We start from the raw sequence: 13,213 nt of genomic DNA on the forward strand, positions 1-13,213 counted from the left end.
CAAAATTTTGGGGTCCTCCGGCTGCACCCTCCTTATGGTGGTGCCATCCGTCCTGGGCTCAGCTGGGCATCGATACTCGTACTGCGTGGGCGCCGTCTTGCTTTTCCACTTGGCCCTCCAAGGAGAGCTCGCTGGCCACGGGTTTGTCTTCGGCGACCATCAGGAAAACTTCATCCCGACCAAGACGGAGTATACGGCGCCGGACGTCCACCGTCGCATCGAGTAACCGCATGGCGTCGAGTGCCAGGACGACGTCCTCAGTGATGTTGGCGACGAACACCCACATTTCCAATTTCCTCTTCCCCAAGGTCAGGTCTAGGAAGACCTCTCTCTGGATGGGCAAGGTCTCGCCTGAAGCAGTCCGTAGCTCAGTTTGGCGCAGCGTCGTCCTCCCAGGTAGGCCACGCATGACGTCTGGTCCGACTGTAGTGAGCATCGCCCCGGTGTCCGCCAGTACTCTGCATGGACGGCTCTTATCCGTCCTTCAGCAATCAGCTCATCGTCGCATCTTCTGTCGACCGGTTTCAGGACGAGCCGAGGGGAGGGTGATGACGGCGCCGACGTGCTCCTCATAGTATCGGCCCCCTCTCTCTCCTGACTGTAGCCAGGTCGGTCGCAACTCCTCCGGAAGTGCCCAGTTTCACCGCAGGACCAGCAGGTGGGCAACCGTCGTCCCCGTTGCTCCGACGACTGTTCACCCCTCCCGGTGTCAACCACCCCTCTCTGCTGCCGGTGGCCAGATTGGTCGCAATCCCTCCTTAGGTGTCCCGGTCTCCCGCAGGACCAGCAGGTGGGCGCCCGTCGTCTCCGCCGCTCCGTTGGCTGCTGGCGCTCTTCGACGTCGGCCCCCTCTCTCTCCCGCCTGTGGCCGGACCGGTCGTAGTCCCTTTTCAAGTGTCCCGGTCTGCCACAGGACCAGCAGGTAGGCGTTCCTCGCCTCTGCCGCTCGGGTGGCTTCGGTTGGCGCCAACCAGCATCCGTCGCCGTGACGCTCCTGATCCAGTGCGGTGTTGAGACTCCCGCCGCCGACTTGGCCGCCTCCATCCTGAGGGCCGCCGCCAGAGCTGCGTTGATGGTACGATGCTCTGCCAGGAGTAGCTGTTGTCCTATTTCCGGGTTTCGAACTCCGCTGCCGAAGTTGTAGGGCGCCTCTCCAGCGATGAAGTCAGTAGGTAGGCCCCTGAGGGCCTTATGGGCCAGTTGTTCCACCGCCATTCCATATTCCTGCAGGGACTCGCCTGACTGTTGGACTCTCGTTTTTAGTTGGGTCCTGAATGCTGCCGCAAGTTGACAGTCACCATAACGTCCCTCCAAGGCCGCCATTATCTCGGCGGCTGTCCCATCTTCTGGAACACTGTGAAGCATCTCCGACGCGTATACCTGAAGCTCGGCCAGCAACTGAGTGGTTTTCTCTGTTGGCGTCCACCCATTGTGCTCTGCGATGGCCTCGAACTGGCGACGGAATATCGCCCAAGATGTCGTACCGTCGAACTTTGGCATCTTGACGTAGTAATGTCTGGCTGAAGGCGATGGTTCCGCAGGGCCAGCATATGGAGTCCTCAACTCTGTGGCCGCTTCTTGCATGGCACGTCGAACCTCCTCGGCAACTATCTGTTTATGTTCTCTAGCCTGGCGATCCACCAACGCGAGGATGTGCTTGTTTTCTACAGCATGTTGGTCCATTAACATACTCGTCTTGTCCAGCAACTCACTCGTTTCCTCTTGACGACGCTCGAGAGCGCGAATTTTGCCATCAAAATGGTCTACATCCTGTCTTAACTCGGCTACTGTCTCGTTTATAGTTGTAAAATTCTGGTTAATTTAACCAAATCGGCCTTAAGTTCGCCTTTCACGATGGCGAAAATTCCATCTACGTGGGCCGAAACGCTTTCAATTTTCGTGGTGACGTCATCTTTCACTCCGCTTATGTCGCCTTTCACTCCGCTTATGTCACTTTTCATCTCGGATTTTACGTCATTTATGTCGTTCTTCACTCCACTTATGTCGCTTTTCACCTCACTGATGTGTTTGTGCATTTCCTTGAAGGCTTCCAGGATTTGCTGTAGGTTGTCCATTATGTCGATAATGTCCCGATTCTGACACCAGTGCAACGGTTTATACTGAACAACAATGTAACTTTATTATCTCAACAATGGGACTTGCTCTCCACACAGTAACACAGTATTCGTTAGTGCACTCCACTGGCGACAATGATAATTTACTTGGACTATTACGAACAACAATGAACTGTTAATCTTAACTAATATTTACAAAGAACAATTTACAACACAGAACGGTCGGTTCTCTGTTCACAGCTCGTTTGCCTTGGCTAGTTCTACTAGCTCAGTCACTCGCGTTCACAGAATCTCGAACCCCAGACCTTCAGAGACGATCCGCTGAAATTCGAACTCAGGTCTCCCAACTGCGGTCCACTGCACTCGAACTACGGGCTTCAGGCTCCACAGTTACTGACACAACTCAAGTCGCGATCTGGTCTCGAAGCTGACTTCACTCCTACACAAGACTGGCTTACTGACTGACTGTCCGACGTTCACTTGCGTCTCCTCTTTTATAACCAAACTATAGTTTCTCGAGATTTCGCGAAAGATTCCACTCTCGAATAATCTGGATTTCCACTTCGACGGACTTCTGGACGATACGGGAGGGTCAGTCCCCCCTTCAATCCGCACAAAGGAGTTGCACGCGCGACAGCCCCATGCCTCTCCAAGCCGCGCGCCATACACAAATGCATCGTGGAGCCCGTTTCGACACACAAGCAACCTGATCTCTTGCGGGAACCTTGTTCGAGCCACTAGCTGGATGTCACAATATTCTATCACTGATCTCGATTTCCCACTCTAACAAAATTTTTCTAAAATTTTAGTTTTTGCAAGATTTTAAGCTATTTAATCGTGAATAAAAAATACAAATCCCAACGGAATTCTCTAGTTTCTTAAAACAATGTCAAATTCGTGTGTACGCACGTATATTTATGAAAAGAATCATGTTCGCGGCCAGAATAATATAAGTTTGTTAGTGTAAATCGTAAAAAGTGGAAAAATCTTCGTTTCTCGAGATAGAAATGTGTTTTTTGTGTAAACATTAATAAAACCTACAAATTCCAACCGATTGTGCTAATTCTTTCAGAAGAGCTTAATATGCATTCTTAAACAGTACTCTATTACAGGTTTCGATTTTCCACACAAACAAATTTTTTTAAAAATTTAGATTTTGCGAGATTTTAAGCTACATAATCATGAATAAACACTACAAATCCCGACGGAAATTTCTAGTTTCTTAAAAAAAAAAAAATTCATAATCGTGTGTACGCACGTATTTCTATCAAAAGATTCATGTTCGCGGCCAGAAAAATATGTGTTTGTCACTGTGTTTCGTAAAAAGTGGAAAAATCGTCGTTTCTCAAGTTAGAAATGCGTTTTTTTGTGTACAAATTAATAAAAACTAGAGATTCCAAGCGATTGTGCTATTTCTTACTAAAAAAAGTGTTTAATATGCATTTTTAGAAAGTTCTCTATCACGTTTCCATTTCCACTCAAGCGAAATTTTTCTAAAAATTTAGACTTTGCGAGATGTTAATTTATATAATCATGAATAGAACTACAAATCCCTACGGAATTCTCTAGTTTCTTAAAAAATGTAATATTCGTGTGTACGCACGTATTTCTATCATAAGGTTCTAGTTCGCGTCCAGAAAAATATCTGTTTGTTAGTATAAATCGTAAAAATTGGAAAAATCTTCATTTCTCGAGTTAGAAATGCGTTTTTTGTGTAAACACTAATAAAACCTACAGAATCCAAGCGATTGTACTAATTCTTTCAGAAAGAGATTAATATGCAATTTTAAACAGTAATCTATCACTGGTTTCGAATTTCCACTCAAACAACCTTTTTCTAAAAAGTTGGTTTTTGCGAGATTTTAAGCTATATAATCATGAATAAAAACTACATTTCCCAATGGAAATCTCTAGTTTCATAAAAAAAATGTCATAATCGTGTGTACGCACGTATTTCTATCAAAAGATTCATGTTCGCGTCCAGAAAAATATTTGTTTGTTAGTGTAAACCGTAGAAAGTGTAAAAACCGTCTTTTCTCGAGCTACAAATGCGTTTTTTGTGTAAACGTTAATAAAAATTACAGATTCCAACCGATTTTGCTAATTCTTTCAGAAATTTTCTAATATGCATTTTTATACAGTATTCTGTCACTCATCTCGATTTTCCACTCTAACAAATTTTTTTTTTAATTATTTTTTTCGAGATTTTAAACTATATAATCGTGAATAAAAACAACAAATTCCAACGGAATTCTGTAGTTTCTTAAAACAGAAGTGATATTATTGTGTACGCAAGTATTTATATCAAAATATTCATGTTCGCGTCCAGAAAAATCTGTGTTTGTTAGTGTAAATCGTGAAACATTGAAAAATCGTCGTTTCTCGAGCTAGAAATGCGTGTTTTGTATAAACACTAATAAAAGCTACAAAATCCAACGGATTGTGCTAATTCTTTCAGAATGTGTTTAATATGCATTTTATACAGTATTCTATCACTCATATCGATTTCTCACTCGTATAAAATTTTCTAAACATTTACATTTTGGGAGATTTTAAGCTACACCATCATGATTAAAAATTACAAATCCCAACCGTATTCTCTAGTTTCTTAAAACAATGTCAAATTCGTTTTTACACAAGTATTTCTATCAAAAGATTCATATTCGCTTCCAGAAAAATATATAACTTTGTTAGTGTAAATCGTAAAGTGGGAAAAATCGTCGTTTCTCGAGTTAGAAATGCGTTTTTTGTGAAAACATTAACAAATAATTCACTTTCCAACCAATTCTCTTAATTATTTCAGAAAGTATTTAATGTGCAATTTTATACAGTATTCTTTCACTCGTTTCGATTTTCCAATAAAAAGTTTTCTAAATATTTAATTTTTGCGAGATTTAATGCTATATAATCATGAATAAAAAGTACAAATCCCAACGGAATACTCTAATTTCTTAAACAATCTGATATTCTTGTGTATGCAAGTATTTCTATCAAAAATCTGATGTTCGCGTCCAGAAAATTATGTGTTTGTCAGTGTAAACCGTAATATGTCAAAAAAAATCGTAGTTTCTCGAGTTAGAAATGCGTTTCATGTGTAAACATTAATATAACCTACAGATTCCAACCGATTGTGCTAATTCTTTCAGAAAGTGTATAACATGCATTTTTAAAGAGTACTCTATCATTGTTTTCGGTTTTCCACTCAATCAAAATTTTCTATCAATTTAGTTTTAGCGAGATATTAAGCTATATAATCATGAATAAATTCTAGAAATCCCAACGGAATTCTCTAGTTTCTTAAAAGAATGTGATATTCGTGTGGACGCACGTATTTCTATCAAAAATATTCATGTTCGCGTCCAGAAAAATATGTATTTTTTAGTGTAACTCGTAAAAAGGGAAAAATCGTCGTTTTTTCGAGTTAGAAATGCGGTTTTTGTGTAAACATTAACAAATACTACAGTTTCCAACCTATTCTGTTAATTCTTTCAGAAAGTGTTTAATATGCATTTTTATACAGTATTCGTTCACTCGTTTCGATTTTCCAATAAAAAGTTTTCTAAATATTTATTTTTTGTGAGATTTAAAGCTATATAATTATGAATAAATACTACAAATCCCAACGGAAGACTCTAGGTTCTTAAACAATTTGTTAATCCTGTATATGCAAGTATTTCTATCAAAAGTCTGATGTTCGCGTCGAGAAAATTATGTGTTTGTTAGTGTAAACCAGAAAGTGTCAAAAAATATAGCGTCGTTTCTCGAGCTAGATTTCGTTTTATGTGTAAACATCAATATAACCTACAGATTCCAAACGATTGTGCTCATTCTTTCAGAAATAGTTTAACATGCATTTTTAAAGAGTACTCTATCACTGTTTTCGATTTTCCACTCAATCAAATGTTCTATCAATTTAGTTTTAGCGAGATATTAAGCTATATAATCATGAATAAAATCTAGAAATCCCAACGGAATTATCTAGTTTCTTAAAATAATGTGATATTCGTGTGTACACACGTATTTCTATCAAAAGTTTCATGTTCGCGTCCAGAATAATATGAGTTTGTTAGTGTAAATCATAAAAAGTGGAAAAATCTTCGTTTATCGAGATAGAAATGCGTTTTTGTGTAAACATTTATAAAACCTACAAATTCCAACAGATTGTGCTCATTCTTTCAAAAAGTGTTTAATATGCATTCTTAAACAGTACTCTATCACTGGTTTCGATTTTAAACTCAAACAAAATTTAAAACAAAAAATTGGTTCTTGCGAGATGTTAAGCTATATAATCAAGAATAAAAACTAGAAATCCCAACAGAATTCAATAGTTTCTTAAAGGAATGTGATATTAGTTTGTACGCACGTATTTCCAACAAAAGATTCATTTTCGGGTCCAGAAGAATATGTGTTTGTTAGTGTAAATCGTAAAAGTCCAAAAATCGTCGTTTCTCGAGTTAGAAATGCGTTTATTGTGTAAACATTACCATATACTACAGTATCAAACGAAATGTGTTATTTCTTTCAGAAAGTGTTCAATAAGCATTTTTGTACCGTATTCGTTCACTCGTTTCGATTTTCCACTAAAAATTTTTCTAAATATTTATTTTTTGCGAGATATTAAGCTATATAATAAAAATGAATAAAAACTACAAATCCCAACGGAATTCTCTAGTTTGTTAAACAATGTGATAATCCTTTGTACGCACGTATTTTTATCAAAAGATTCATGTTCTCGCCCAGAAAATATGTGTTTGTTAGTGTAAACCGTAAAATGTGGAAAAATCGTCGTTACTCGGGGTAGAAATGCGTTTTGTGTGTAAACATTAATATTCGAACCGATTGTGCTAATTCATTCAGAAAGTGCTTAACACGCATTTTTAAAGAGTACTCTATCACTGTTTCCGGTTTTCCATTCAAGCAAAATTTTTCTGACAATTTAGTTTTAGCGAGATATTAAGCTATATAACCTTGAATATAAACTAGAAATCGAAACGGAATTCTCTACTTTCTTAAAACAATGTGATATTCGTGTGTACGCACGTATTTCTATCAAAAGATTCATGTTCGCGTCCAGAAAAATAAGAGTTTTTTACTTTAAGCCGTAAAAAGTGGAAAAATCGTTGTTTCTCGAGCTAGAAATGCGTTTTATGTGTGAACATTAATAAAACCTGCAGATTGAAACCGATTGTGCTAATTCTTTCAGAAAGTGTGTAATACGCATTCTTAAACTGTACTCTATCACTGGTTTCGATTTTAAACTCAAACAAAATTTAAAAAAAAAAACTGTTTTTTTGCGAGATTTTAAGCAATATAATCTTGAATAAAATTTAGAAATCCCAACGAAATTCTCTGGTTTCTTAAAAGAATGTGATATTCGTGTGTACGTACGTATTTCTTTCAAAAGACCGTATTCGTTCACTCGTTTCTATTTTCCACTAAAATTTTTCTAAATATTTATTTTTTGCGAGATATTAAGCTATATAATAAAAATGAATAAAAACTACAAATCCCAACGGAATTCTCTAGTTTGTTAAACAATGTGATAATCCTTTGTACGCACGTATTTTTATCAAAAGATTCATGTTCGCGTCCAGAAAAATATGTGTTTGTTAGTGCATATCGTAAAAAGTGTAAAAAATGTCGTTTCTCGTGCTACCAATGCGTTTTTTGTGTAAACGTTAATAAAAACTACAGATTCCAACCGATTGTGCTAATTCTTTCAGAAAGTGTCTAATATGCATTTTTATACAGTATTCTATCACTCATTTCGATATTCCACTCTAACAAAATTTTTCTACAAATTTAGTTTTTGTGAGTTTTAAGCTATATAATCGTCAATAACACTACATATCCCAACGGAATTCTCTAGTTAATTAAAACAGATGTGATAATATTGTGTACGCAAGTATTTCAATCAAAAGATTCATGCTCGCGTCCAGAAAAATCTTTGTTTGTTAGTGTAAATCTTGAAACATTGAAAAATCGGCGTTTCTCGAGCTAGAAGTGCGTTTTTTGTATGAACATTAATAAAACCTGCAGATTGAAACCGATTGTGCTAATTCTTTCAGAATGTGTGTAATACGCATTCTTAAACTGTACTTTATCACTGGTTTCGAATTTACTCTCACACAAAATTTAAAACAAAAAATTGGTTCTTGCGAGAAGTTAAGCTATATATTCATGAATAAAAACTAGAAATTCCAACGGAATTCTCTATTTTCTTAAACCAATGTCAAAATTCGTTTGTACGCACGTATTTCTATCAAAAGTTTCATGTTCGCGTCAAGAAAAATATAAGTTTGTTAGTGTAAATCGTGAAACATTGAAAAACCGTCGTTTCTCGAGTTAGAAATGCGTTTTTTGTGTAATTTTTACAAATACTACAGTTTCCTACCAATTGTGTTAATTATTTCATAAAGTGTTTAATATGCATTTTTATACAGTATTTGTTCACTCGCTTCGATTCTCCACTAAAAATATTTCTAAGAATTTAGTCATAGCGAGAATTAATCTATATGATCATGAATAAAATCTACAAAATCCATCGGAATTCTCTAGTTTCTTAAACAATATGATATTCGAGTGTACGCACGTATTCCTATCAAAAGATTCATGTTCGAGCCCAAAAAATTAATTCTTTGTTAGTGTAAACCGTAAAATGTGGAAAAATCGTCTTTTCTCGTGCTAGATATGCTTTTTATGTGTAAACATTTATATAACCTACAGATTCCTTCCGATTGTGCTAATTCTTTGAGAAAGTTTTTAACATGTATTTTTAAAGAGAAATCTATCACTCTTTTCGGTTTTCCACTCAAACAAAATTTTTCTAACAATTTAGTTTTAGCGAGATATTAAGCTATATAATCATGAATAAAAACTAGAAATCCCAACGGAATTCTCTAGTTTCTTAAAACAATGCGATATTCGTGTGTACGCACGTATTTCTATCAAGAGATTTATTTCGCGTCCAGAAAAATATGAGTTTGTTAGTGTAAGCCGTAAAAAGTGGAAAAATCGTTGTTTTTCGAGCTAGAAATGCGTTTTATGTGTCAACATTAATTATGCCTACAGATTCCAACCGATTGTGCTATTTATTTCAGAAAGATTTTAATGTGCATTCTTAAAAAGTACTCTATCACTGGTTTCGATTTTACACGCAAACCAAATTTAAAAAAGAAATTTGGTTATTGCGAGATGTTAAGCTATATAATCATGAATAAAAATTAGAAATCCCAACGGAATTCTCTAGTTTATTAAAACAATATCAAATTCGTTTGTACGCACGAATTTCTATCAAAAGTTTCATGTTCGCGTCCACAAAAATTTAATTTTTTAGTGTAAATTGTAAAAAGGGAAAATCGTCGTTTCTCGAGCTAGAAATGCGTTTTTTTTTTGTGCAAACATTATCAAATCCTACAGTTTGAAACCGATTGTCTCAATTCTTTCAGAAAATGTTTAATATGCATTTTTGTACAGTATTCGTTCCCACGTTTCGATTTTCAACTAAAAATTTTTCTAAAAACTTAGTTAATGCGAGATTCTATGCTATATAATCATGAATAAATACTACAAATCCGAACGAAATTCTCTAGTTTCTTAAACAATGTGATATTTCTGTGTACTCACGTATTTCTATCAAAAGATTGATGTTTGCGTCCTGAAAAATATGTGTTTCTTAATATAAACAGTAAAATGTGGAAAAATCTCCTTTCTCGTGCTAGAAATGCGTTTGATGTGTAAACATTAATATAACCTACAGATTCCAACCGATTGTGCTAATTCTTTCAGAAAGTGTTAAACATATACTTTTAAACAGTACTCTATCAGTGTTTTCGGTTTTCCAATCAAACAAAATTGTTCTAAAAATTTAGTTTTTGCGAGGTATTAAGCTATATATACACGAATAAAAACTACAAATCCCAACGGAATTCTCTACTTTCTTAAAAGACTGTGATATTCGTGTGTACGCACGTATTTCTAACAAAGTTTCATGTTCGAGTCGAGAAATATATCAGTTCGTTTGTGTAAATCGCAAAAAGTTTAAAAATCGACGTTTCTCGATCTAGAGAAGCGTTTTTTGTATAAGCATTAATAAAAGATGCAAATTCCAACCGATTGTTTAATATGTATTTTATACAGTATTCCATCACTCGTCTCAATGTTCCACTCAAACATAATTTTTCTAAAAATTTAATTCTTGCGAGATTTTAAGCTATAAAATAATCAATAAAATCTACAAATCCCAACGGAATTCTCTAGTTTATTAACTTGTGACATTAGAGTGTACGCACGTATCTCTATCAAAAGATTCATGTTCGCGTCCAGAAAAATATGTAGTCGTTTCTCGAGTTAGCAATGCGTTTTTTGTGTAAACATTAATAAAAACTACAGATTCCAAGCGATTGTGCTAATTCTTTCAGAAAAACTTTAATATGCATTTTTAAACAGTACTCTATCGCTGGTTTCGAATTGTCATTCAAACAAAATATTTCTAAAAATTTAGTTTTTGCGAGAAGTTAAGTTATATAATCATGAATAAAAACTAAAAATCTCAACGGAAATCTCTAGATTCATAAAACAATGTCATATTCCTGTGTACGCACGTATTACTATCAAAAGATTCATATTCGCGTCCAGAAAAAAAGAGATTGTTAGAGTAAATCGTAAAAAAGTGGAAAAATCGTTTCTCGTGTTAGAAATTCGTTTTTTGTGTAAATATTAATAAAACATGCAGATTCCACGCGATTGTGCTAATTCTTTCAGAAAGAGTTTTATATGCATTTTCAAACAGTACTCTATCACAGGTTTCGTTTTTCCACCCTAACAAATTTTACTAAAATTTAGTTTTTGCGACATATTAGCTATATAATTATGAGTAAAATCTACAAATCCTAACGGAAATCTCTAGTTTCTTAAAAAAAATGTCATAATAGTATGTACGCACGTATTTCTATCAAAAGATTAATGTTCGCGTCCACAAAAATATGTGTTTGATAGTGTAAACCGTAAAAAGTGTAAAAACCGACGTTTCTCGAGCTACAAATGCGTTTTCTGAGTAAACGTTAATAAAAACAAGAGATTCCAACTGATTGTGTTAATTCTTTCAGAAAGTGTCTAATTTGCATTTTATACAGTATTCTATCACTCATCTCGATTTTCCACTCAAAAAAAAAATTTCTACATATTTAGTTTTTGAGAGATTTTAAGCTATATAATCGTGAATAAAAAGTACAAAATTCAAAAGGAATTCATTAGTTTCTTTAAAAAAATGTGATATTAGTGTGTACTCAAGTATATCTGTCAAAAGATTCATGTTCCCGTCCAGAAAAATCTGTGTTTGTTATTGTAGGTCTAAATCGTGAAACATTGGAAAATCGTCGTTTCTCGAGCTAGAAATTCATTTTTTGTATAAACAATAATAAAACCTAAAAAATCCAACCGATTGTGCTAATTTTTTCAGAAAGTGTTTAATATGCATTTTTATACAGTATTCTATCTCTCGTATCGAGTTTCCACTCTAACAAAATTTTTCTAAAAATTTAGTTTTTGAGAGATTTTAAGCTATATAATCATGAATAAAAACTACAAATCCCAACGGAATTCTCTAGATTCTTAAAATAATATCAAATTCGATGGTACGCACGTATTTCTATAGAAGACTCATGTTCGAGTACAGAAAAAAATAAGTTTGTTAGTGTAAATCGTAAAAAGGGAAAAACCGTCGCTTCTCGAGCTAGAAATGCGTTTTTTGTGTAAACATTAACAAATCCTGCAGTTTCCTACAGATTGTGTTAATTCTTTCAGAGAGTTTTTAATATGCTTTTTTATACAGTATTCGTTCAAATCGTTTCGATTTTCTACTAAAATTTTTTCTAAAATTTGAGTATTTGCGAGATGTTAAGCTATATAATCATGAATAAAAAATTCAAATCTCAACAGGATTTTGTAGTTCCCTAATATAATGTGACATGCGCGTGCACGCATGTATTTCTATATAAAGTTTCATGTTCGCGCGCAGAAAAATCTGTGTTTGCTAGGGTAAGTCGTAAAATGTGGAAAAATCGACGTTTCTCGAGCTAGAAATGCGTTTTTTGTATATGCATTTAATAAAACATGCAAATTCCAACCGATTGTGCTAATTATTTCAGAAAGTGTTTAATATGCATTTTTATACAGTATTCTCTCACTCATTGCGACTTTTCATTCAAACAAAATTTTTCTAAAAATTTAGTTTTTCGAGATATTAAGCTACATAATCATGAATAAAAACCACAAATCCCATCGGAATTCTCTAGTTACTTAAAGGAATGTGATATTCGTGTGTACGCACGTATTTCTATCAAAATTTTGATGTTCAAGTCCAGAAAAATACGAGTTTGTTAGTGTGAATCGATAAAAGTGGAAAAATCGACGTTTCTCAGCTAGAAATGCGTTTTTTGTATAAGCATTAATAAAACATGCAAATTCCAAACGATTGTGCTAATTCCTTCAGGAAGTGTTTAATACGCATTTTTAAACTGTAGTCTATCATTTGTTTCGATTTTCCACTCTAACAAAATTTTTCAAAAAATTTAGCTTTTGCGAGATGTTAAGTTATATAATCATGAATAAAACTACAAAACCAGCGGAATTCTCTAGTTTCTTAAAACAATGTGATATTTATTTGTACGCACGTATTTCTATCAAAAGATTCATTTTCGCGTCGAGAAAAATCTGTGTTTGTTAGTGTAAGTCGCGAAAAATTGAAAAATCATCGTTTCTCGAGCTAGAAATGCGTTTTTTTTAACATTAATAAAACCTTCAAAATCCAACCCATTGTGCTAATTCATTCAGAATGTGTTTGTATGCATTTTTAAACAGTATTCTATCACTCATTTCGATTTTCCACTTTAACAAATTTTTTCTAAAAATTTAGTTTTTGCAAGATTTTAAGCTATATAATCATGAATAAAAACTACAAATCCCAACGGAATTCTCTACTTTCTTAAAACAATGTCAAATTCGTTTGTACGCACGTATTTCTATCAAAAGATTCATTGTCGCGTGCAGAAAAATATATGTTCGTTAGTGTAAATCGTAAAAAGTGCAAAAATCGGCGTTTCTCGAGATAGAAATGCGTTTTTTTTTAAACATTAACA

This window comes from Periplaneta americana, chromosome 1, assembly GCF_040183065.1.
Source record: "Periplaneta americana isolate PAMFEO1 chromosome 1, P.americana_PAMFEO1_priV1, whole genome shotgun sequence".
NCBI classification, from domain to species: Eukaryota; Metazoa; Arthropoda; class Insecta; order Blattodea; family Blattidae; genus Periplaneta; species Periplaneta americana.